At 42.6% G+C, this 11262-nt stretch overlaps 1 protein-coding gene across 8 annotated transcripts in view; it reads left to right on the top strand.

Moving 5' to 3' along the window:
- Positions 1-322: 322 nt before the first annotated feature.
- SIPA1L1 (signal induced proliferation associated 1 like 1) overlaps positions 323-11262 on the top strand; it is a 393891-nt gene continuing 382951 nt past the window's right edge. For 5 of the 8 annotated variants that reach the window (XM_017528750.2, XM_037738573.1, XM_017528748.2 and 2 more), the window contains exons 1-2: positions 323-419; positions 1022-1081. The gene's annotated coding sequence lies outside the window, so the exon portion shown is untranslated. Of the gene's footprint in view, positions 469-1021; positions 1082-11262 lie in introns of all 8 variants that reach the window. The other 3 variants (XM_037738574.1, XM_017528746.2, XM_017528753.2) reach the window with 2 other exon arrangements.

Raw genomic sequence — 11262 nt, 5'->3', positions numbered from 1 at the left:
GGTGTAAAAATTCTCTTTTTGTACCCACCCCTCGCTTTCCCCACCGCCCGTGCGCCGGGCAGGGGAGGGGCAGGTTGAAAACTGCACCCACGTTTGCAGCCTCTGCTCTCCGCAAGAGACAGGAATCCAGGGCTTTGTCGTCGTCATAGCAACCAGAAGTTCCGCGGTCCCCTACCCTCCCGCGACTTCTTCCACTTCCTCCGCCCGCAGGCCCAGCCGCCGCTTCTCTCGCGAGATTTGCGCGCCGCTCAGAACCGTTCCGCGGTGATCTCACCCGAGACTTGGGGGAGAGGGAGGAGTGAAGGAGGGGAAGGAATGGGGCGGGAGGCGGGGCGGGGAGGGGAAGGGCGAGTGAGGCGCCGCCACTGCCGGCAACTTTGTGAGCGAGTTCAGTGCGTGCGTGAGCGAGTGAGCGAAAAGTCAGTGCAGCGCCGAGTCCCCGGCTGGAGGGTCCCCGGGGAGGGCCAGGTCTGGGCCCCAGAGGCCGCCCCCACAACCACTCCATCCCCTCCCGCCTCGGTGGCTCCTTCCCCATTTCCTCCCCCACCGGTCCTCGGGGCCTTCCCGCCCCCATCGGCACTTACCTGTCCCCTCCTCCCCGCGGNCCCCCCCCGCCCTGGCCCACCTCGGATCTTCAGAGCCGGGACCCCCGCACTTGCTTCCTGTACTGGCCGCCCCTTCAGCTCTTTCCCCTGCGGACGGGCGTGATGGGGTGTGCTGAATCTCGGGGACGGCGCGAGCGGGGGCCCGGGCGCCTAGACAATAGTTGATGCCCGAGGACGGGGCCACCTCCGCCTTCCCCTCCTCCGTGAGCTCGGCCCCCGCCGGCCGCCCGCCAGCCTGCATTCCGGGTCCCCCTCGGAGCCAGGCTCGGGAGTTGGGCTGATTTCGCCCCCGCCTCCCCCAGGGCCCCCTCCGCTCCGTGCTCTGCGCCCGCCCCGGCCCGGCCTCGCTGCTCTCCGCAGAGGAGGCGGCGAGTGAGCGCGCGCCGGCCGTCTACACGGTTTCTCTTTCTCCCCAGGGAGAGCGCGCGACGGACGCGCCCGGGACGCGCGGCGGCACCGGGAGGTCGGGCCGAACGGTAAGTGGCCCCTGCGCCTGGGTCCTTGGGAGTGCGGGGGTGCAGGGCCGCTGACAACCCCTTGTCCCGTTTCTGGCCGAGGTTGGGGTCCAGGGCCCGGAGCAGGACCTCGGGAGGCTGATTAAAGTTTGATTTCCGATTTGGTGGCTTGCTGATAGTGCAGCCCGGCGGGGGCGAGTCCGACTCCACCGTGCCCGGCGCGCGCACGCACCTCAGAACCCGAATCTGCACAACTACGGGGCAGGCGCCTTTGCGGGAGGCCAGGAGACCCTCGCCCCAGTCCGGGCGGTTGCGCCCACCCCGCTGCTCTGGTTTCCACCTGGCGACCTTTCCTCTCTGGTCACCTGGGTGAGCGCTTTGCAGGCTGTGCTGGAGTAGGCAGGCCGAGTTGATTGAGTTGTGGGAAATGGAGAGGTACAACTCGGTGTCCGAGGGTGGTTAATTTCCCCTTTGGGGGTCTTGGGGACATGAAATTTTGGGATGCTCTAACCTGCTTTCCAGGGAGCAAGTAAACCGCGAAAGGGCTGGGAGGCGTGAGTGTGCTGCAAAAAGAACTTTTCCTCCTTCGCCCCATCTGTTACCAGCTTCTCTCCTGACCTTAAAGGAAATTTCCGAGGCTGTTAAATCGCTCCACGGCATTTCTAGGTGGACCCGTAATTGTGTTGGGCAGGTTGAAATTTCATCGCGGTTTGGAAAACAGAGAGAGATGGGAAATGGCTCACTTTCAAGGAAGATGTTTAGCTGAATTGCTGGCATTTTTCTAAGGGAAGCCTTTGGGGATTGGTGGCTTCTAGACTACATTTACCTTATAGATTTTATTTTTCCTCATGGGTAGTTTAGAGGCAGCATTCACTGAAATGCATACTACCTGTGAAACGATTGTGTTTCTAAACTGGAGCCAGCGATGCGATGCAAATTTCGGAGTAGAGGTGTCGACTTTCATCAGGTTCCAGGTCTATCTGGATGGACTGGCATTGGCGTTTCCTCTATAAAGCAAACCTTTCATGTTGAAACTCTGAGTCAGACTCTTAAAGCCATTGTTTTTGTGCTGGTACTCTGTGGGAGATAAGTGTCAACTTTCTCTTGTTTTCTCCTATGGAATATTCGTCCAAGGCAAAGCTCTGACTGAATCTTCTGGAAAAGTATAAGGTTAGATCATACAGAATCCCTTCCTGCAGCCAGTTTAGTAACAATATTAGTTTTCTTTATAATCCTGATGTAAGGACTTTCATTTTTCTCTTCGTTTTTTGAAAGCTGCAATTAAGCTATCTTTACCAGGATTAAAAAGAGGATAATATGGAACAGTGGTAATAATAGGTCTCGGTTAGTTTATTATGGCCACTGATGTGTCCAACTATTAGATGACATCTCCGTTCTTAACTATATTAATATTAAAACATTTTTCTCATGGAATAAATTTTACTAAAGCACTAGCAATTAACAGTGCATTTAAAATGATGAATGATTGTTTCCACATAAATGGTTAGAGGCAAAATAAGAGATTTTAGGGGATGAATGCCTTTATGTCTCTGACAACTAATTTTCTTATCTCATTAATGCTTAAGTAAAGCACTCTTGAAGTTGATTGTCATTCGATTCTCCAGTTGACTGAGAGAACAAGTTTGGTGAGTGGCTTGAGACAGTCAGTAGGTGTTGCTGTTGTTAGCTTCTCTGCAGTTGCTATTTCTGCTCCTTGAGTTTGAAATTGCAGTTCTGATACAGTGAACTTTAAAAATCTGAAGTGTCGGTCAGTGATGGTTGTGATTTCATTGGAGGATTCTATGGCAAAGTTGACTTGAGCTCTAGGTAGTAATTCCAGAGGACCTCTCTGATACTTTGTATTAAGATTCATTTAACTCTTCTTTTGTCTCTATCCTTTCACTAGTATTTTCAGGCTTCTGCATTTGCTTTGCTTTTGCTTTGAAGTATGTGTGTAATTTTGGTATAGTGCCCACACTTTGATTGTTTAGGAACTTTTAAAAAACACCTTCTAGTAAGTTATTGAAGTCATAGATTGAAGATTGCTTGAGATGAGCAGTTTTGTAGACTTTGGAGGATCTTACTTGAGATGTGTATATGTTCTATCTTAAGTTGCAATCTGAGTTTGTAGATATGTGACTCTTTCTCTTTTTTAAAAAATCTCTTTGAGCTGTGAAATAGCATAAAGAGAGCTGAAATGGTATGAGTGGAATTTGGTGGAAAGTTTGTTAGGATTAATAATCTGATTATGTGCCTCTTCTCAGTCCTCACGGTTGTGTTATCATTTCTGTCGGCTCATATTAGTGCACAAATGAAGTATGCATATCCTGAAGATTTTTGGGTGACATCTCAGATTTGAGCCTGTTGGTTCACTGACCATACTAGATTTTCTCTATGAAAGACAAATAGACTCATTCCCCTGATAAAGAACTAGAGCTCTGATAGAGTATCTTTTTAATTTTTTCCTTTGCCTCAAATCATAGAAGTTCAAATCTCAAATTCAGAAAAATTTTTTACCCCATAGCATCCCTATATTCCTAACCTTTTGAGTGGGGAGTCAAGCATTGTTTATTGAGTGCCGCTGTCTAGGAGGTGCACTTTTGGTTTCTGTGATTCCAGTGATGACCAAAAGAGTGTTCCTGGCTGCTTAGAACTTGTAGTCCTGTGTGGCTATTTGTAGTAATCTTTCCTGGTATGGAGTTATGGTACCCTGATTCCCCATAAAGGTTATGCATTGTAGGCAATTATTTTTGAATTTTAATGTATGTATGTATGTATTTTGAATTTTAATGTATTTAAACATTTTGAAATAATATAGCCTAATATTTGTCCTCAGAAGGTTTGGGTTTCAAAAACCTGCTCTGCTATTTTCTGGTTGTAAGATCTTGAAAAATAATTGAACTTCTTTTTGAACTTTATTGTTGTTTCCTGGAGAGATGGGCTCAGAGTTGCTTCACAAATGAGCTATGAAATGAGAATATATGTGTGAAAGTACTTTGTAAACTATAAAGTCGTATTTATCATTGTGTTTTTTTACTTTTTATTGGACAGATTCATGGATTGTTGGAACTAGGAGGGATTTTGACTCAACTGGCTCATCTTTCCCATTTTACATATGAGGAAACAGAAGCCCAGAAAGTTGAAGTGATTTGTTGAAAGTTCCAGAACTAGTTAATGACTAGGCAGTGATTGGAAGACAGGTGTCCATATTTAATAATATTCATTTATTTTGTTTTTTTCCCTATCTTAGAGTATGTTAAAATTTTACTACTTTCTCTCCTCACTTAAGAGTTCAGAATTTATTAAATATCCAAAATGAGAAGATGTAAAATTGAAGGAAACAAACAATCTGTGGTAAGATTGTAAACCTATGAAAACAACATTGATGTAATGTTTGGTATCCAAGCTTTAGAGTTACTCAAATGACAAAGTTATGGAAAAAGTAAATATGACTTAAAGTTTCTACATAGTAGAGTCTGTAGGCTTTCTTGTTTTGTTTTTAAAGAAATCTTTATTAGCTTAGAGCATAATGTACTTGTATGCTTTTTAGAAAAACTAAACCGAGTGTATTTTGGTTCATCTTTTTCTTCTCTTTTTAAACTCATTTCCATTTGCAGAAGGAATTAGGTGTACCGTCCTTGTTTCTGGACCATGGCCAACTAAATTTTAGGCCTTCTTTCTCAGCGATATGTAAGGGTTACTAGAGGTTGGGGCAAGGGGGTCAGTCCGGTGGAGAGATAAAACAGGACATAAAACGGAAAATGTAGGAGCTTCCTGTTGAAAATGGGACTAATTTATGTTGTGTTACCCAACCTTCCAGTCGAGTAATCTGAGCCAGTAGAGAAGAAACTCCCCTGCTGGTTGGGTGAATCCCTCGATGTGAGGGGGTCTCCTTCTTCCTGGAGAAGCATTATGGTATTCTGTCAGTGCTTACACAGAAAGTTTGAGTCTTATTCTACAAACAGGCACAAATAAGGGTATTCCACTATCCCTTGAGATTGACAATCCAACCTTCTATCTGCAGCACTTTTTTTGGTATGGAAAATTGGCCTTGTTGAATTTTTGCTTTTAGTTTTTTTCCTGTGCCTAGCTAATCAAACACAAAAACACACACACTTTGATGGCACCTTGCTTTCAAAGGTTATATTTAAGTTAATTATTCTTAGATGATAGCTCAATTTTTTTTTTTTTTTTTTTTCTGGTGGGCTGTTGATGAGCTCTGGAGTGAGTCATAGAAGCATGGGAAAGATTCCATGGGTTCTGGGTCTTTTAAACATGGATGATTTGCATAAGGGACAGAAGAACATAGTGATTTGGTTTGTAATCATGAGGGTACAAAAAACCATCAGGGCAGATCTTTTAGCAGTAGGTAATGTTCACTAGTCAACAACAATTTTGTCCTTTTATTCTGGCCTGGAGAGAGTAAAATAACCCCATTTGCAAATAGAACAGAGTGTTTTCTTAAAGGCATAGAGAGATGACACCAAAATGACATTGGAGGGATGTTGGGGGCTTCTTTAGCTGGCCCGTAGTAAGTAGTAGTGGGTGTGCCACAAAGTCAGGCAAAGACATTTACATTTCTCTTTGCCCCAAGTCTGGGATGAGAAGTTTCAGCCTGTAGATTTCTAATTTGTTGCTTGTCATGTTGCACTAAGTTCTCCCTCTAATTAGGATTGTAGTATGCCTAAGGTTGAATTGTGGAAGCAGGCAATTACATAATGTTAGATTTCCCTTTTTCCAATTCAGGAGAGGCAGGAGAATGTGTGCTTTTTGGGAATGCTGGCTTGGGGAAGGAGAATTGCTGGTTTGCACCAACTCAGGGGTCAGTCAAAGGCAACTTGAGCAGAACTGACGGCCAGTGCTGCTGCCCTTGGATTTCTTTACTCTTTCCTCCCCCAGAGCAGGTCTGGGTTAAATGAATTTCACAGATATGAAAGTTAAAGTTAATTGTGGTTATTTCTCTTCTCTTTCTACTTTTTCCATAAAGCCTTTTACCAAAGCTATGAACAGCTGTAGTCATTGGTTGGTTTTGTGGTTCTACTTGCTTACTCTCTTTCTTTTTTTTTTTTTGAGACAGAGTCTTCCTCTGTCTTCCAGGCTGGACTGCAGTGGCGCCAGGCTCACTGCAACTTCTGCCTCCCAGGTTCAGGCCATTCTCCTGCCTCTGCTTCCCCAGTAGCTGGGACTGCAGGTGCCCGCCACCATGCCTGGCTAATTTTTTTGTATTTTTAGTAGAGACAGGGTTTTACTTTTACCATGTTGGCCAGGATGGTCTCAGTCTCTTTACTTCGTGATCCACCCGCCTTGGCCTCTCAGAGTGCTGGGATTACAGGTGTGAACCACTGTGCCTACGTGATTTCCTTTTATTTGAGATGGAGTCTTTCTCTGTCACCCAGGTTGCTGTGCAGTGGCACTGTCTCAGCTCACTGCAACCTCTGCTTCCTGGGTTCAAGTGATTCTTTTGCCTCAGCCTCCCAAGTAGCTGGGATTACAGGCAGATGCCACCATGCTCAGCTAATTTTTGTACTTTTAGTAGAGACCGGGTTTCACCACATTGGTCAGGCTAGTCTAGAACTCCTGACCTCCAGTGATCCTCCTGCTTTGGCCTCCCAAAGTGCTTGGCCTTACAGGTGTGAGCCACTCGGCCAAATTTGCTATTTTTTGAGCTCGTTGCTTTTCCTTTAATAGTCTCTAGCTCCCAGAATTGATTGAACCTTTTATTTATTTATTTTTGAGACGGAGTTTTCGCTCTTGTCATGCAGGCTGGAGTGCAGTGGTGTGATCTTGGCTCACTGCAGCCTCCACCTCCCAGGTTCAAGTGATTCTCCTGCCACAGCCTCCTGAGTAGCTGGGACTATAGGCACATGCCACCATGCCTGGCTAATTTTTTTGTATTTTTAGTAGAGACAGGGTTTCATCATGTTGACCAGGCGGGCTTGAACTGCTGACCTCAGGTGATCCGCCTGCTTTGGCCTCCCACAGTGCTGGGATTACAAGCATGAACCACTGCACCCAGCCTGAACCTCTATTTTTACATTTCTTTTCAGTTCTTGATGCTCTCAGAGAAGCAGATGCTAACTGGACTGTGGTATCCCATGTCTTCAGGAAGAGAGAGTCTGCTTATTAGGAGGTACTTATAAGATGAAGAACTATAAATTAATAGAATGTCCTAAAATTTTCACCAAATTTGTTACTTTTATTGCTTGCTTCACCTGTGTATAGCTAAGAATAATGGAGTCAGTATTTTCCCATATTCTTGCAAGAAGCATGGTGCTGTGGCTCTGAACCATACTACTTGCTTTTAAAGACTTTTCAAAAGCAAATGTTCTTGAAATAAGTATGTAGTTGCTTTAACTCCTCCCTTTTCCCTAACCATACTTCTGGCTGCTCCACTGAAGACCTCAGAAGCTTCTGCCAGTATGCTTTCCCAGAGCCTGACTTCTTAGTAGCTGGTATTTGACATATGAGGAGAGTGCTCTGTGTGCATATGTGTGCATGCTTGTGTGTGTGTTTGTGTAGTTGGGGCTGGTTTGACTCCTAGCTCAGAATGTGCTCTTGGGAAACATGTTCGGAAGTCTGAATATGATTCCTAAACCATGTCTCTTTTCCAGTTTGAGAAATACTTGTGTTTCTTCAAAGAGTCTCAGTGTTGTTTTATACATTTTTAAAATTAACATATTAATGATGATCCTTTTTAATAGGAAGCAAGGTGTAATAATTGCATAACAAAATAATGTTTCAGGTAGATGGATGATAGGTTACAGAGAGCTATAGGATTCACAGAAAAGGCTTATTAAAAGTTCAGCGACCTCAGCCTAGTAATTGGTTTGGGTGGGATTGTTCTGAAGGCCATTTTCAAGGTGATGTTTGAAAGTAGCGGTTTTCTGTGGTTTGGGTAGGATGTGTGTTTGGGGGAAGCAGTGAGTGCTGGGGTAGAGAATTGCAGTGAACCTTGAGGCTTTTCTCTTGGGGGAGAATGCTGGATACTAAGGTTGATGGGTGATTTGAAGAAGCTCAGTAGGTGATTCTGTTATGCTTCTCCCCCACTCAGTTGAAAACACAGTGGCTTTTATATAATTTTTAGATCTATGTTTGACAATAAGGTAAATAAGTAGTGGACTTAAAGCAGAATGCAGCCACCTGGGGATTGTAGAAACTTCATTTTGGATGGGTGAAAAGGAGAGCCTCTGCATCCTTTGTAGAGGCCCATTGATTCAAAAAGACAACTTGGAAGAACTCCTGAAATGACTGTAAAAAGAGTCAGGCTGCTTAGACTCCTGCAGTGGAGATGGGACGTGTACGTGCAATTTGATAATTGTATGTTGGCATTTCTTTTTTAAAAATTGTGGTAAAAACATAGAAAGTTTACCATTTGAACCATTTTTAAGTGTGTAGTTCAGTAGTATTAAGTGTATTCACACTATTGTGAAACAGATTTCCAGGACCTTTTCATCTTACGAATCTGAAACTCTGTAAGCATTAAACAGTGGCCCTCATTTCCACCTCACCCCAGACCCTGGCAACCATCATTCTACTTTCTGTGTGTACGAATCTGACTACTTTAGGTGACATCATATAAGTGGAATCATGTCGTATTTGTCTTTTTGTGACGGGAGTACTTGACTTAGCATAAAATCCTCAAGGTTCATCTATGTTGTAGCATGTGACAGGATTTCTTTCTTTTTAAAGGTTTAATAGTATTCCATTGTATGAGTGTCCATGTTTGGATAAACAAAACGTGGTATACTCATACAATGGAATACTATTAAACCTTTAAAAAGAAAGAAATACTATCTGTGGATAGATGTTTGGGTTGCTTCTACTTTTTGGCGGTTGCGTTGTTGCTGTGAACGCGGGTGTGCAGATATCTCTTCAAGACCCTGCTTTTAATTCTTTTGTATATATACCCAGAAGTGGGATTGCTCATCATATGGTAGTTTTATTTTTAATTTTTTGAGGAACCTCCATACTGTTTTTCATAGTTGTACCATTTTGCAATCTCATCAAGAGTTCATAAGGGTTCTAACTTCTCCACATCCTTACCAATGCTTACTTTGTTTTTTAAAAATTAATTAATTAATTAAATTTTTTTTGAGACAGGGTCTCCCTCTGCCACCCGGGCTGGAGTGCAGTGGTGTGATCTCGGCTCACTGCAGCCTCCGCCTCCCTGGCTCAAGCGATCCTCCTGCCTTAGCCTTCTTGACTAGCTGGGACTACTGTTGCACACCACCATACCCAGAGCTAATTAAAAAAAAAAATTTCAATAGTAACCATCTCAATGGATGCAAGGTGGTATCTCATTATGGTTTCAATATATGTTTCTCTGATGATTAATGAAGTTGATTATATTTTCATATTCTTGTTGGCCATCTGTATATTGTCTTTGCATAAATGTCTATTTAGTAGCTCTGCTTATTTTTTAATTGAGTTATTTTATTTTTTTGTCATTGAGCTGTAGGAATCCTTTATATATTCTGGATATTAATATGAGATAGATTACTCTTATGAGATAGATTACTCTCAAATATTTTCTCCCACTCCAGGGTGCTTTTTCACTTTGTCCATTGTGTCCTTGGATGCACAAAATTTTTAAGTTTGATGTAGTCCCACTTGGCTAATTTTGCTTTTGGTCATATCCAAGAAATAACTGCCAAGTCCAAAGTCAGGAAGCTTTTTCTTCACATTTTCTTGTAGGGATTTTATAGTTTAGGTCTTACATGTAGGTCTTTAGCCCATTTTGAATTCATTTTTATGTGTAGTATAAGCGTCCAACTTTTATTTCTTTGCATGTGGGGATCATATTTTTTCAACACGATTTGTTAAGGGGACTGTCCTTTCCTTATTCAGTGGTCTTGGCACCCTTGCCAGAAATCATTTGACTATATATGTGGGGGTTTGTTTCTGGGGTATCTATTCTGTTGGTCTCTTTGTTTTTATGCCATTATCACACGTTTTGATTAGTAATATGTTCTGAAATCAGGAAGTGTAAGTGGCACTTTTAAGTTATGTTGTTCTAGATATTGAGTAATAAAGATATGACATAAAACAAAGAATGTTTTCTTTTTTTGAAGGATCGAGACACACTTAGAAAATGAGGTAAGAAGATTTTAATGGCAGAATGTATGAGGCTATCAATTGGCAAGCAGCATAGTAAAAGCTGTTTGTCTAGCACTTCCGGTTTGCAAAGTGCTTTCACAGATACTGAGTCTAGTGGTTTGGGAACGCTTCAAAAAGGCAGTGAATCTTGAATTATCACAACAGTCAGATGTGTACCTTCGTGGGTATTCATACCCAAAACTCTGTGCCAGTTGCATCACAGTGATATAGAGATATTATTATAAGAACTGTCCTTGTGATAATTTTTTCCTTGACACTGAGTTGTCTTTCCTTTTCCAATCTGGTTATTTTAGATACTCTGTATCTGCTTGTTGAATAGCAGTGGGCCATATATGAAGATAGAATATTTAACCACAGCACTGTTTTATGTTTTGGATATGTTAAAAAAAACACAAAAACCCAAAAAACTGATCTGGCTGGGTTGTACAGGATGAATTGAAGGCAAGATTGAAGCCAGAACAGCAAATTTAGTGGCTGCGGTAGTAACTAATTTTGGCTACTTAAGACATATTTTCTCATCTTCGTAATACAATGATGGGGATAATTGTGGTTGGGTATATTATTTGAAGAGACATTTGGCAGAAGTTTCATGGAGGAAAAATGTAGTATGCTTGTATGTAGTAGACCTGTCATAAAGATTTATTAGTGGCCAACTGAATTTGTATCTGCAAGGTATGTTGACTGGTGACCAAATGAATTCTTGTTTGCATTGGTGGGTCTCTAAGGAGTAATTTATTCACTTTTCCTATAAGTATTTATTGAAATCCATTATATTGCCAGGAACTGGTGGTTGCTGCTGGTAAACAGGATACATGGTTCCTGTTCTTGTGTAGCTGATACTCTTCTAGTGACTTATGTGTCCCTTTCAGTGTTCTGTTCCTCTCCTCTCGTTGGATTTTTCTTTTAGTCAAAGGCCACCTGTTTTGCTTTTGATGCAAAAACAATTGCAGTTGTTTATTTTAATGGTCCTATATTAAATATTATTTATACATAGAAAGAAACACTAGGCAGCTGCATATTGGTTTCCAAGGAGATATGTCTTGGCAAAATTTATTTTATCAAGTGCTTTTCAAAGAAAGAGAACT

Source organism: Cebus imitator, unplaced genomic scaffold, assembly GCF_001604975.1.
Source record: "Cebus imitator isolate Cc_AM_T3 unplaced genomic scaffold, Cebus_imitator-1.0 Scaffold54, whole genome shotgun sequence".
Lineage (NCBI taxonomy): Eukaryota > Metazoa > Chordata > Mammalia > Primates > Cebidae > Cebus > Cebus imitator.
Note: the sequence above shows the minus strand (reverse complement) of the source record. Positions and strands in the feature narration are given on the sequence as shown.